The sequence below is a fragment of the Carcharhinus amblyrhynchos genome, chromosome 1, assembly GCF_965287045.1.
Source record: "Carcharhinus amblyrhynchos chromosome 1, sCarAmb.v2.hapA, whole genome shotgun sequence".
NCBI lineage: Eukaryota > Metazoa > Chordata > Chondrichthyes > Carcharhiniformes > Carcharhinidae > Carcharhinus > Carcharhinus amblyrhynchos.
The window spans coordinates 9,907,498-9,922,516 of record NC_137324.1 but is presented as its reverse complement, the minus strand read 5'-3'; the positions used below and the strand labels follow the sequence as shown (position 1 = coordinate 9,922,516).

General features: G+C 45.2%; 1 pseudogene; it reads left to right on the top strand.

Moving 5' to 3' along the window:
• Positions 1–1,374: 1,374 nt before the first annotated feature.
• The window catches only part of LOC145348582 (fibroblast growth factor 18-like), a 37,653-nt pseudogene continuing 24,008 nt past the window's right edge, over positions 1,375–15,019 (top strand).

The following is a 15,019-nucleotide window of genomic DNA, read 5'->3' as shown; positions in this document are numbered from 1 at the left end:
TCTTTCTAGCGAAAACAACCCCAAATCCCTCAGTCTCTCCTCATAGGACCTCCCCTCCATACCAGGCAACATCCTGGTAAACCTCCTCTGCACCCTCTCCAAAGCCTCCACATCCTTCCTATAATGTGGGGACCAGAACTGCACACAATACTCCAAGTGCGGCCGCACCAGAGTTGTGTACAGTTGCAACATGATGCTGCGACTCCTAAATTCAATCCCCCTACCAATAAGTGCCAAGACACCGTATGCCTTCTTAACAACCTTATCTACTTGATTCCCTACTTTCCGGGATCTATGTACACATACACCTAGATCCCTCTGTTCATCCACACTATTCAGAGTCCTCCCGTTAGCCCTATACTCGACACATCTGTTATTCCTACCAAAGTGAATTACCTCACACTTCTCCACATTAAACTCCATCCGCCACCTCTCGGCCCAGCTCTGCAACCTATCTAAGTCACCTTGCAAACTACGACACCCTTCCTCACAATCTACCACACCTCCGACTTTGGTGTCATCAGCAAATTTACTAATCCACCCAACTATACCCTCATCCAGATCATTAATAAAAATTACAAACAGCAGTAGCCCCAAAACAGATCCCTGAGGCACACCACTCGTAACTGAACTCCATGACGAATATTTACCATCAACCACCACCCTCTGTCTCCTATCTGCTAGCCAATTCCTGATCCAATTTCCTAGATTACCCTCAATCCCATACATCTGCATTTTCTGCAGAAGCCTACCATGGTGAACCTTATCAAACGCCTTACTAAAATCCATATATACCACGTCAACTGCCTTTCCCCCATCCACCTCTTTGGTCACTTCCTCAAAAAACTCAATAACGTTAGTAAGGCACGACCTACCCGCTACAAAACCATGCTGACTGTCTCCAATCAATTCATTACTCTCCAAATAACTATAAATCCTATCCCTAATAATTTTTTCTAAAACCTTGCCCACAACAGAAGTGAGACTCACCGGTCTATAATTCCCGGGGAAGTCTCTGTTCCCCTTCTTAAACAATGGGACAACATTCGCTATCCTCCAATCTTCCGGTACTATACCTGAGACCAACGACGACCTGAAGATCAGAGCCAGAGGCTCTGCAATCACCTCTCTTGCCTCCCAGAGAATCCTAGGGTAAATCCTGTCTGGACCAGGGGACTTATCTATGTGGTTCTGTGTCAGATTTCTTCTGTCATGCTTCTGTGACGCACCTTGGGACATTTAACTACATTAAGGCTGCTATATAAAGACAAATTGTTGTTGAAGTTGCACTCAAGAATTGCGGAATAAAGAGACACTTGGGCAAATTTTCCCATTCCACCTACCTTGGGGATCATAGCGGGCTAGGGATGGACTATGGAAAGACCTGTTCACCTCCAGTGGGATTTTCTAGTTTCAGGGCGAGTGCGCGTGCAGCCGAAAAATCCTGCCCATGATGTCAAAGCTTCTTGTTGTGTACTCATTCGGACAAACACAAAAATACCAAATTTCAAAGGGAGCAACAATATTTACTGGAAATGGATGCTGATCGATTGGTTGACAAGTCAGCTCCGATTGGTCAAAATGCTTGCAATGATCTTTCCAAATTTAACTATTCCCAGTTCCTCATTTCTCACTGTTTCTCAGAAACTTTAATCCCGTTTATTCTGGGCAATGTTCTTTTTAATGTCACCATTATTTATAAACAGAGACTGCTATCCTGTAAAATATTCACACAGACTGCTATTTTCTGTTCTACCCAGAGTGTGCTAAATTCTATGGTATACCCGGAGGCTGCTCTTCCCTAGAATATATATAGGAGCTGCTATTCTCTAGAATATATACACTGGGGCTGCTATTGTCTATAATGTACACAGGGGCTGCTATTGTCTATAATGTACACAGGGGCTGCTATTCTCTATAATGTACACAGGGGCTGCTATTCTCTATAATGTACACAGGGGCTGCTATTCTCTATAATGTACACAGGGGCTGCTATTCTCTATAATGTACACAGGGGCTACTATTGTCTATAATGTACACAGGGGTTGCTATTCTCTAGAATGTACATATGGTTGCTATTCAGTGCTAATGCAAAATGGCACCAATATGTATACAAGTTACGTTGCTGCAACCCCATCCATTTATCAATAGGAACTATGAAAAGGACGGCATGATGGCACAGTTATTAGCACTGCTGCCTCACAGCGCCAGGGACTTGGGTTTGATTCCTGGCTTGGGTAAAGGTGTGGGGTTGTGGGAATGGGGGCTGGCTGGGATTGTGGTCAGTGCAGGTTTGATGGGCCGAATGGCCTCCTTCTGTACTGTTGGGGTTCCATGTTACGGGAATGGGACCTGGGTGGGATTGTTTTGGTGCAGGCTCAATGGGCCGAATAACCTCCTTGGGCACTGTGGGGATTCTACGATTCTATGATCATTCTTAGAAATGGTATCTGGTCTTGTTCACAGACTCCAGGTTATTTAACACACTAAGCCTGGTTATCTTTCTGGCGAACCCCGGTCCCCATTCCAAGTGCCTCACTCTCAGCCTCTTGACCCCATTCCGTGTGCCTCACCCTCGCTCTGACCCTTGTCTTCAGTGTCTGATCCGCACACAGCTCCTCACCCTCATTCTTGCTATTCATTAATTTAACAGGAATCAAAGCAGACCACAGAACACTTCAGGACCTATGTGGAGAACCATACCAAACACTCAGATGACCTAAGCCGGAAGCAGATCAGAATCTACCAGCTCTACAGCAGGACCAGTGGCAAACATGTCCAGGTGCTGGGCAAAAAGGTCAATGCCAACGGGGAGGATGGTGGCAAATACGGTAAATGTCTTATTCAGTGAGGCATCAAAGGTAGTGACAGAGAAATAAAGGGAGACTGGACTCGCTCCTGTAATTAGATCAAAACTAACCTACATCTTAACTCCATCTATCCACTTTGATTCTGTATCTATGAATACCCTTCTCCAACAAAACTATTATCAGTCTCAATTTTGAAATTGTCAATTGACCCTCATCCTCAACAGCTTTTTGATAGAGAGAATTCCAGGTTTTTACCTTGATTTGTGTCAAAAAATGCTTCCTGATATCCAAAATCCTGGCCTAAGGCTTTGCATCGAGGCAATGCAATATTCTTCAAAGCCCTTGCGTTACAAAAGAGAAAACTGACTCCCAATCTCTGCCAAAGAGAGTGTCCCTGAAGACCATTAGCCACTTCTCTGTGGTTTGCAGTTCCTTGTTTGAGAATCTAGTATTAGTTAAAGAGACCATAAAGTTGTCAGATTGTCTGGAAAAGGCCAACTGGTTCATTAATTTTCTTTCAGGAAGGAAACCTGGTCTTTACCAATATGTGGATTGAATCCCGTACTGAAGTGGTTGATTCTTAACTTCCCTCTAAACTGGCCTAGGATCCTCTACACAAAACAATAACATCACCAAGCAAGCACCTTCACCAGCTATGTTTAAGAATAAGGCTCACCATCACCTTCTTTGCTGTAATTAGAGATAGATTATAAATGCTGATCTTGCCACCAATGCCCACATTCCAAAAATTAATTTTTAGAATCATAGACTCCTACAGTGCAGAAGGAGGCCTTTTGGCCCATCAGGTCTGCACTGATCATAATCCCAACCAGGCCGTATCCCCACAACCGCATGTATTTCCCTTGCTAGTCCCCCTAACAGTTTAGCATGGCCAATCCACCTAAGCTGCACATCTTTGGACTGTGGGAGGCAACCCACGCAGACACGGGGAGAATGTGCAAACTCCACACACACAGTGACCCAAGTCAGGAATTGAACGGTTGAATATTGCTACATAGGGACATTGGTACACAAGAACATTGGAACACAGGAACATTAATTAATACACAAAAACATTGGTACACAGGAACATTGATTAATATACAGGAACATTGATATACAGGAACATTAGTATTTAGGAGTAGGTCATCATTTAGTGAGAACGCTGCTAACCCGTGACCTAACTCTATGGATGATCTTTGTCCCACATCCCTTTACTCTGTTTGGATAGCACAAATCTATCAATTTTGGATTTAAAATTAATAATTGATTTAGCCTCAATCACCACTTACAAAAGAAGCCTCCCCAAATGCTGCCACCCTTTGCCTGCAGCAATGTTTCCTAATATTATCCTGGGAAGATATAGTTCTAATTTTTAGACTGTCCTAGTCCTAGAACCTAGTCCTAGACTCAAGCAGAATAGACTCTTTTCTCCACCTTTATCCGTTTCCCATTGTACCTTCAAAACTTTGGTTAAATTAACCCAAAACCTCATAAATTCCAGAATTTGCATAATCTCTGGCCTCTGCTATTCACAACCCTCTAGAGTAGAGAATTAATTCTAGTAAACCAATGCTGCACCTCCTCCAAGGTGGATGTATCCTGTCTAAGATTAAAGCCCAGAATTTCTCACTGAATTTCAGGTGTGATTGAACTAGGGGCAGGACCTTCCAGCCCTTCCTGCTGCCAGGATCTTTCGGACCAACCGTAATTACCCCCCTCCCCTCCCCTCTGCCCCCACACTGTAATGGGGTGAGCGAGCCGTGCAAAAGCCCACAGGCTTTGGTAGGACTGGACAGTTCTGCTTGGTAACAGCATCGGGCACATCGTTCATTGTGTGAAAGGCCTGGATAGAGTGGACCTGGGGAAGATGTTTCCATTAGTAGGAGAGGCTAGGATCCGAGGGCATAGCCTCAGAGTAAAGGGACAAGCAAGCCTCTAGAACCGAGATGAGGAGGAATTTCTTCAGCCAGGGGGTGGTGAATCTGTGGAAGTTCATTGCCACGGAAGGCTGTGGAGGCTGGGTCATTGGGTATGTTTAAGACAGAGATAGATTGGTTCTTAACTGGTAAGGGGATCAAAGGTTGCAGGGAAAAGGCAGGGGTTGCGAAACTTATCAACCGCACAATTTGCCGTTCCCCCAATCTTGGTGTCATCAGCAAATTTCGACACTCTACACTCGGTTCCCTCCTCCAGATCATCTATATAAATGGTAAAAAGCTGAGGCCCCAGCACCGACCCCTGGAGCACTCCACTAGTCACCATCCGCCAATCCGAATAGCACCCGTTGACCCCCACTCTCTGCCTCCTATTTGACAACCAATCCTCTATCCACGCTAACACCCTACCCCCAACTCCATGTCCCTCGACCTTCTGCAATAACCTCTTGTGAGGTACTTTGTCAAACGCCTTCTGAAAATCTAGAAAGACCACATCCACCGGCTCTCCTCTATCCACCGCCCTAGACACATGGTTTTGTAGCGGGAAGGACATGCCTTACTAACCTTATTGAGTTCTTTGAGAAGGTGACCAAAGAGGTGGATAGGGGTAAGGCAGTAGATGTGGTATATATGGATTTTAGTAAGGCATTTGATAAGGTTCACCATGGTATGCTTCTGCAGAAAATGCAGATGTATGGGATTGGTGGTAATTTAGGTACTTGGATCAGGAATTGGTTAGCAGATAGGAGACAGAGGGTGGTGGTTGATGGTAATTATTCATCATGGAGTTCGGTTACGAGTGGTGTGCCTCAGGGATCTGTTTTGGGGCCACTGCTGTTTGTAATCTTTATTAATGATCTGGATGAGGGTATAGTTGGGTGGATTAGTAAGTTTGCTGATGACACCAAAGCCGGAGGTGTGGTAGATTGTGAGGAAGGGTGTCGAAGTTTGCAGGGTGACTTGGACAGGTTGCAGAGCTGGGCCGCGAGGTGGCGGATGGAGTTTAATGCGGAGAAGTGTGAGGTAATCCATTTCGGTAGGAATAACAGATGTGTTGAGTATAGGGCTAACGGGAGGACTTTGAAAAGAGTGGAGGAGCAGAGGGATCTAGGTGTATGTGTACATAGATCCCTGAAAGTTGGGAATCAAGTAGATAAGGTTGTTAAGAAGGCGTACGGTGTCTTGGCGTTTATTGGTAGGGGGATTGAATTTAGGAGTCGCAGCGTCATGTTGCAACTGTACACAACTCTGGTGCGGCCGCACTTGGAGTACTGTGTGCAGTTCTGGTCCCCACATTACAGGAAGGATGTGGAGGCTTTGGAGAGGGTGCAGAGGAGGTTTACCAGGATGTTGCCTGGTATGCAGGGGAGGTCCTATGAGGAGAGACTGAGGGATTTGGGGTTGTTTTCACTGGAAAGAAGGCGGCTAAGAGGGGATCTTATAGAAACATATAAGATGATTAGAGGTTTAGATAGGGTGGATGGTGATAGCCTGTTTCCTCGGATGGAGAAATCTAGCACGAGGGGGCATGGCTTTAAATTAAGGGGGGGTAGTTATAGGACGGATGTCAGGGGCAGGTTCTTTACCCAGAGGGTGGTGAGGGACTGGAATGCCCTGCCTGCTGCAGTTGTAAATGCGCCTAGTTTGGGGGCGTTTAAGAGATTGGTGGATAGGTTTATGGACGAAAAGGGATTGGTTTAGATTAGTGGGTCAATGTTTTTTTTTAAAAATAAGACTGGTCGGCGCAACATTGTGGGCCGATGGGCCTGTTCCGCGCTGTAATGTTCTATGTTCTATGTTCATCCTCATAGAACTCCAGTAAATTTGTCAGACACGATTTCCCTTTAATGAAACCGTGCTGCGTCTGCTCTATCAAGCAATTCCCTTCAAGATGCCTCGTTGAGCTATGAGGAGAGGCTGAATAAACTGGGCTTGTACTCGTTAGAGTTTAGAAGAATGAGGGGAGATCTCATTGAGATGTATAAGATGATGAATGGGATGGATAGGATAGAGGTGGAAAGACTCTTCCCGCTCAAAAAAGACAGTAGGACTAGGGGGCACAGCCTCAAGATAAAAGGGGGGCGGTTTAGAACGGAGTTGAGGAGGAACTTCTTCACTCAAAGGGTGGTGAATCTCTGGAATTCTCTGCCCGTTGAAGTGGTGGAGGCTGCCTCGCTAAATATTTTTAAGACGCGGGTTGATGGGTTTTTGATAGGAGAGGGGATTAAGGGTTATGGGGAGAGGGCGGGAAAGTGGAACTGAGCAGCGACAGATCAGCCATGATCTTATTGAATGGCAGGGCAGGCTCGAAGGGCTGGATGGCCTACTCCTGCTCCTATTTCTTATGTTCTTATGTTCTTATACCTGAAAATTCCAGCCCCACAGCTTCCCAAAATACCACCATTCGTGAGAAGAAGGTTAAGAGGTGACTTAATAGAGGCATATAAGATGATCAGAGGATTAGATAGGGTGGACAGTGAGAGCCTTTTTCCTCAGGTGGAGATGGCTAGCACGAGGGGACATAGCTTTAAATTGAGGGGTGATAATTATAGGACAGATATCAGAGATAGGTTCTTTACTCAGAGAGTAGAAAGGACGTGGAATGCCCTGCCTGCAATGGTAGTGGATTCACCAACATGAAGGGCATTTAAATGGCCATTGGGTAAACATATGGATGATATTGGAATAGTATAGGTTAGATAGGCTTTAGATTGGTTTCACTGGTTGGTGCAACACCGAGGACCGAAGGGCCTGTATTGCGTTGTAATGTTCTATGTTCTAACATTGGAATTCATCTGCCACCAATCAACGTAATTCACTTAATCCAACAATAATTCATTGTTATTTTCTGCTTCCACTTTCCCTGCTTAAAATGCTGCTTATCTCTGTGTCATCAGCAAATTTGGATATGTGGCTTTTTATTGCATCATTTAAGCCATTAATAAATACAACTGTGCTTTGAAGAATCAGTTCAAAACAAGAACATGGCTCATAATTACTTCCTAGGGCAAACCTGATAAAGATAATAAATATTGGCTTTGCTAATGACACCCATATCCCATGAATTAGTTGAAAAAACAGTTGAACTCAGCTACTTGATCAGGTTATTGAGTGTGTTTAGAAGCAGAATCAGGATTTCATAGAATCCTGACAGTGCAAAACAAGGCCATTTGGCCCATCGACTCTGTGCCAACTGTCTGAACAGCATCTTATGGTGGCATAATGCTGCTTCGCAGCACCAGGGACCCAGGTTTGGGTCATTGTCTGTGCGGAGTTTGCACATTCTCCCGTCTGCGTCAGTTTCCTTCGGGTGTTCCGGTTTCCTCCCACAGTCTGAAAGACAGGTTGGCTCGGTGCATTGACCATGCTAAATTCTCCCTCTGTACCCGAACAGGCGCTGGAGTGTGGCGGCTAAGGGATTTTCACAGTAACTTCATTGCAGTGTTAATGTAAGCCTATTTGTGACACTAGTAAATAAAGTTTAAACATGAATAGGGAAGGTATAGAGGGATATGGGCTGAATAAGGGCAGAAGGGTTTTTGTTTAGTTGGGGTGTCATGACCGGCACAAGCTTGGAGGACCGAAAGGCCTGTTCCTGTGCTGTACTGTTCTTTGTTCTTTGTTCCTTTGTTTATTTCACAACTCTTCAATTTTATTGGTTAAGAAGTTACCTATCCTGTTCACTCAGGTTCCAAGTGCCTTCCTTTGTCCATTGGCAGCTCACACTTCCAACAGGGTTTCCATAGTAAGAAGTCTCACAACACCAGGCTGAAGTCCAACAGGTTTAATTTGGTAGCACGAGCTTTTGGAGCGCTGCCCCTTCATCAGGTGAATGAAGAATTGGGTTCACAAACAGGGCATATATAGACACAGACTCAATTACGAGATAATGATTGGAATGTGAGTCTTAACAGGTAATCAAGTCTTTACAGGTGCAGACAATGTGAGAGGAAATAATTACATTATCTTTAATTGAGTTTGTGTCCATATATGCCCTGTTTGTGAACCCAACTCTGCCTGAGGATTCAGGGTAGACCATTTAGGATGGAGATGAGGAGGCATTTCTTCACCCAAAGAGTGGTGAGCCTGTGGAAATAGTTGATGCCAAAACATTGAATGCATTCGAGAAGCGGCTAGATATAGCATTTGGGGTAAATGGGATCAAAGGTTATGGGGAAAAAGTTGGATGATCAGCCATGATCTTAATGAATGGTGAAGCAGACTCGAAGGGCCAAATGGCCTCCTGCTCCTATCTTCTATGTTTCTGTAATGCCCAGCGCATTATTTGTAGATGATTCTTGTAAAACCATGTCATTCTGTTGAATAGTATGGTATGATAATGTGTGCTGCAAACACCCTGAACACAAGTGCAAAATAAAACTACCCTTAAAGTTTATATATTGATGCCACAAGTAGGCTTACATTAACACTGCAATGAAGTTACTGTGAAAATCCCCTAGTCATCACACTCCGGTGCCTGTTCGGGTACACCTGAAGGAGAATATAGCATGGCCGATGCATCTAACCAGCACATCTTTCGGACTGTGGGAGGAAACCAGAGCACCTGGAGGAAACCCACACAGACACGGGGAGAACGTACAAACTCTGAACAAATAGTGACCCAAGCCAGGAATCGAACCTAGCCCCTCGTGCTGTGAAGCTGCAGTGCTAACCACCGTGCCACTATTACTACCTCAGCCAACGTAGATCAACGGAATATTTACATAAATGGACTGGAAATGGCACCTTGGGCTGGGATTGAGTGGCCTCCTTCAGTGCTGTGACTTTTCTGTGGTTCTAATACGTACTTGGTGGATTGCATGGCAGGTAGCTTTTTACTCCAGCTCGTGTAGATCAAGTGAAGAAGCAGTCCGCTGATAAGATGCTATCTCCCAGAGTTGGCAGCACTTTAAAGGTGGATTTATCATTCCTCCTTAAATGCAAAGCTCAGCAGCCCTCCTGACTGGTCCTTCTCTTTTTGATGTAAATGTTTCATTTTTCTGATAAAGTAACACTTACGGGGAGGGATCCTGGTTCGAGATAGAGGCTTGAATGAATCCTATATGGTGACGTTTCTACCTTGAGGACTGCCAGCCTTTTAAGTAACTTCTGTTTACCTGTTTTTATCCTGCCTGATATTGTTACTGTCTCATCATTTACTGGTACACTGGCAGCATCCTGTCTTCCAGTATCTGTCTCCTGGTCCTTAATTGGGATTGCACTTGTTTTGAATAACTTTTTTTTTTGTAATTTATGTGTTTATAAAATATATTTTTTTACCTCCCTTTGATGTCGCTCCTGAATCTATTCCCCAAATCTCTCTTTGTCTGTCTCTGATTCTCTTTGTCAGCTGTACCTGGCTTGGTTCCCTTTTCTATCATTTATGTTATTTTAAAGGCCCGTCAAATGGTAAATTCCAGCTGAATGTAGGGATCTGGAAAAGCTTCTCCAAACCAAATGGCTGCGCCAGAAGATAGATCTGTTATTTAGCATTTTTGTGGGGCTGGGGGGGGTGTGGGGAGGCTTTCCTCCTTATGAAAAGCTGCAACAACTCCGTACATACTGGATAAAAGCAACTTACTGCGGATGCTGGAATCTGAAACCAAAAGAGAAAATGCTGGAAAATCTCAGCAAGCTTGGCAGCATCTCTAAAGGGAGAAAAGAGCTGATGTTTCGAGTTCAGATGACCCTTAGCTGAAATTTTACAACAACAATTTACACTTATTTATCACCTCTTAATGCACTCAAATATTCCACAAAAGCTGCTTTGCACAGGAGCATTGTAAAACTCCGATAGAGCTTCTTACCCAGGCCCTATCCCTTTAAACCCGCAAATCCCCTTAGCTTACACATGTTGAGGCACTAAGGGGAATTTTAGGATGGCCAGTTCGCCTAACCTGCGCATCTTTGGAGTGTGGGAGGAAACCGGAGTACCCAGAGGAAATCCATGCAGACACAGAGGAGGACATGCAGACTCCTCAAGGCCAGAACTGAACCCGGGTCCCTGGCGCTGTGAGGCAGCAGTGCTAACCACTGGACCTCCATGCCCAGTCAAGAGTGTAGTGATTACATTATCGCATGGCGGCCCCTCTCGCTTTTAAACCTATTGTGGAGACTTTCATGTGCACATTTAATCCAGAAGTCAGTTAGTCTCAGTAACGTAACATCAGTTCCTGTGGCATGACTCAACGATGTCCACCTGAGAAAGCTAGGTGGAGTCAGCTGTGTGTGTAGAGCTCTAAGTGTTTGCAGTGGACTATTTAGTCTTGATGTGCAAACACTTGCCAGAGCAGGAAGTGGGTTGATCGTATTAAGGCTCTTCTAGGCTTCTTAAAGGGAAATCTTCTGATGTTGACTTACCAATTTTTTTTTCTTATAAATTCCCTTCCACCGAACTCACATTGATTCAGTTGGTAACAATCTGACTCCTCAGTTCGAAGACGACAATTCCAGTTTGATTAGGAGACTTGCTCTCGGTTTCTAGGCTCACACTGCAGTGCAATATGGAAGGGAGGAGGTCCATCAGACCATAGAATCCCTCCAGTGCAGAAAGAGGCCATTCAGCCCATCAAGTCTACACCGACCACAATCCAACCCAGGTCCTACCCCCATAACCCCACTTATTTAATCCTTGACACTAAGGGCAATTTAGCATGGCCAAATAGCCGAATGCGCATATATTTGGAGTGTGGTAGGAAACTGGAACACCTGGAAATGACTCTACAGCTTTGATCAACAAACCTTTCAACAATACGATAGGATCGGAAGGGCTATATTTAATGTCCAGTCTAAAAGCAGCACTCGCTCACTACTGGACGAAAGTCAGCAAAGTTTATTTATTCATTAGTAACAAGTAAGGCTTACATTAACACTGCAATAAAGTTATTGTGAAATTCCCCCTAGTTGCCACACTCCAACACCTGTTTAGTTCAATGCATTTAACCGGCATTTCATTCAGACTGTGGGACGAAACTGGAATACCCAGGAGAAACCCGTGCAAACATGGGAAGAAGGTGCAGGCTCCAACAGACAGTGACCAGAGGTTGGGATTGAACCCAGGTCCCTGGTGCTGTGAGGCAGCAGCGCTAACCATTGTGCCACCATGCCGCCCACTAGGTTGTGCTAGGTCGGTCTAGGTTGTGTGCTCAAGTCTCTGAAGTGAATCCATAACCGAAGAGATGTAAGTGCTGGTAATTGAGCCAAGTTGACCAGAATTTTACAAGAGATGTGGGCCAGGGCCCTTAAAACAAATCAGGGGTGGCGGACTTGCCCCTCTGTGATCGGGAAGTCCTGATCTGATCTTACGGCCAGCGTGCTGTCACTTGGCTCAGATTGCGGCTTCCATCCACTCATCAAAGAGGAGATCCTGCCTCCTGAGAGCTGACAACCAATCAGTCAGCTCATAGCTCTCCAATCCTAACAGCGCCACTCAGGACACTGGCCACTGCTGGGACTGCAGCCAGTCTCCTACAAGGATCATGACTGGAGCCAGACCCAAAGTAAGTGGGGAGATCTCACTGGACCATCCCTCCAGTGACATAGAGCTGGAATCAGGAAACAAGCAGTGTTGGGGATCACCACTGGGAGGATTCCTTTGCTATATCTGAAAAAAAAAGCACACTCCCCCCAACCTGCACATGGTGAGGTAAACCTCACTGCTGGTCAAATACCAAAGGCAGTGGGTTGACGTTCCTAAGTGGTCATTAGTTGGCCACTCAAGGGCTTCAACTGGCCCAAGGTGACTGTACCAAGCATTATCTCCCCTCTACACAAGCACCTGACATGCAACCCAATTATATGCCACTCCCTCCATTCCTGCTAGCCTATCTGGAATGGGGTGAAGTTCCATCCTATAAGGCACTGGGAACTGTTACACCTTCGCTTTGGCAGTCCCTTGGGATCGAGAATGACTTACTTCCATTTGGATTTGATGGGTTCTGCGATGTCTGACCAGTCCAATGTATAATCTGTGGCTCCTGCCAGGTGCAGGGTAAATGGTGCTTGAAGGGTTGACAGATTTAGAGGTTTCTGACATCTCAACTTCACCTCTGCCCGGTCCAGAGGAATTCTCTGGATGTTTTTGGTGCCTTCCCGTGAATTGGCCAGTTTATTTTACCATTTCATTGATGCTTTGAGGCATTTTACAGATTTTACAACTTTTACAGATGCACCATAGAAAGCACTCTTTCTGGTTGTATCACAGTTTGGTATGGGCTCCTGCTCTGCCCAAGACCGCAAGGAACTACAAAATGCCGTGAATGTAGCCCAGTCCATCATACAAACCAGCCTTCCATCCATTGGCTCTGTCTACACTTCCAGCTGCCTCAGCGAAGCAGTCAGCATAATCAAAGACCCCACACACCCCGGACATTCTCTCTTCCACCTTCTTCCTTCGGGAAAAAGATGCAGAAGTCTGAGGTCACGTACCAACCGACTCAAGAGCAGCTTCTTCCCTGCTGCCATCGCACTTTTGAATGGAACTACCTCGCAATCTGGTGATGACATGCCTCCGATTTTGAGTGATTAGCGCCTCAATGATGGGCATGTTGGCTTTGGAAAGGACACAGCCTTTCTTGCCACTAGCTGTCTATAGGCCCTAAACTCTGGAATTTCCTCCCCAACCCTCTCTGTCTCTCTTTCCCCTCCTTTAAGACACTCCTTGCACAATACCCTCTTTGAGCAAGCCTTTGGTCACCTGCCCAAATATCTCTTTATGTGGTTCAGAGTAAAATTTAAAACACTCCTGTGAGGCAACTGGGACATGTCATTATGTTATAAGCGCTAAATAAATACAAGTTTTTATTGAGCGGCGCGGTGGCACAGTGGTTAGCACTGCTGCCTCACAGCTCCTAGGACCTGGAATCAATTCCCAGCTTGGGTGACTGTATGGAGTTTACAAGTTCTCCCCATATATGCGTGGGTTTTCTGTGGGTGCTCCGGTTTCCTCCCACACTCAGAAGACGTGCAGTTTAGGTGCATTGGCCATGCTAAGTTTTGCCTTAGCATCATGGAATGCATGGATAGAGGAATTAGTGGGATAAATACATGGGGTTACAGGGATAGGGCCTGGGTGGGTGGAACTGTTGTCAGTGCAGACTCAATGGGCGGAATGGCCTCCATCTGTACTGCAGGGATTCGATGAGTGAGAGAAAGAAACGTGTAGGAGTTCCTTCTGTGGCAGTTATCGAATCTAAAGTAAATTTTTTATAGGAATCTGGAAATAGAAACTGGCTGTCAGTAAAAAAGTCCAAAGATGTGTAGGTTAGATGGATTAGCCATGATAAATTGCCCCTTAGTGTCCAGAGGTGTGTACATTGAGTGGACTAACCATGATAAATTGTCCCTTAGTGACCAGAGATGTGTATATTGAGTGGATTAACCATGATAAATTGTCCCTTAGTGTCCAGAGATGTGTACTTTGAGTGGATTAGCCATGGTAAGTTGCCCCTTAATGTCCAAAAATGTGTACGTTACGTGGATTGGCCATGCTAAATTGTCCTTTGTTGTCCAAAGATGTGTAGGTTGTGTGGATTAGCCATGCTAAATTTTCCCTCAGTGCTTAAAGATGTGTAGGTTGGGGGGATTAGCAAGATTAAGGTGTGGAGTTATGGGGATAGGGCCAGAGGTGTGCCTGGGTGGGATGCTCTGTCGGAGAGTTGGTGTAGACTCGATGGGCCGAATGGCCTCCTTCTGCTCTGTAGGGAATCTATGATTCTTAAGTTGCCAGACAGTCAGAAAAACCCAACCAATGTCCCTTTATGGCAGTTAAACCTTACATCCTGACGTGTGACTCCCACTGCCAATGTGGTTGGCACCTAATTACCTTCTGAAGTGGCTGGCTCAGCCACTTGGTTAAGACAACTTAAGGATGGACAGTAAATGCTGCCCTTGCCAGTGACACACGTACCCCGAAAATTAATTTAAAAAAACACGCCTCTTCTCTCCCCATCTCCACCCAACTGTGACCTGCTCCAGCAAGCTGTGCACCTTTTGTCAAATTCTAGCAGCAGAGCTGGAGACACAGAATGCCTTTATGTTGATGGCTTGGTTACAGGACTTGGTTACAGTTACTGTACTGTGTACAGTTCTGGTCATTCTATTATAGAAACAATATCATTAAAATATTTACTAGGATGCTACCGGGACTTGATGTTTTGAGTTACAAGGAGAGGCTGGATTGATTTTTTTCCCTGGAGCGTAGAAGGCTGAGGGGTGATCTTATAGAGGTCTATAAAATAATGAGGGGCACAGATCAACTAGATAGTCAAT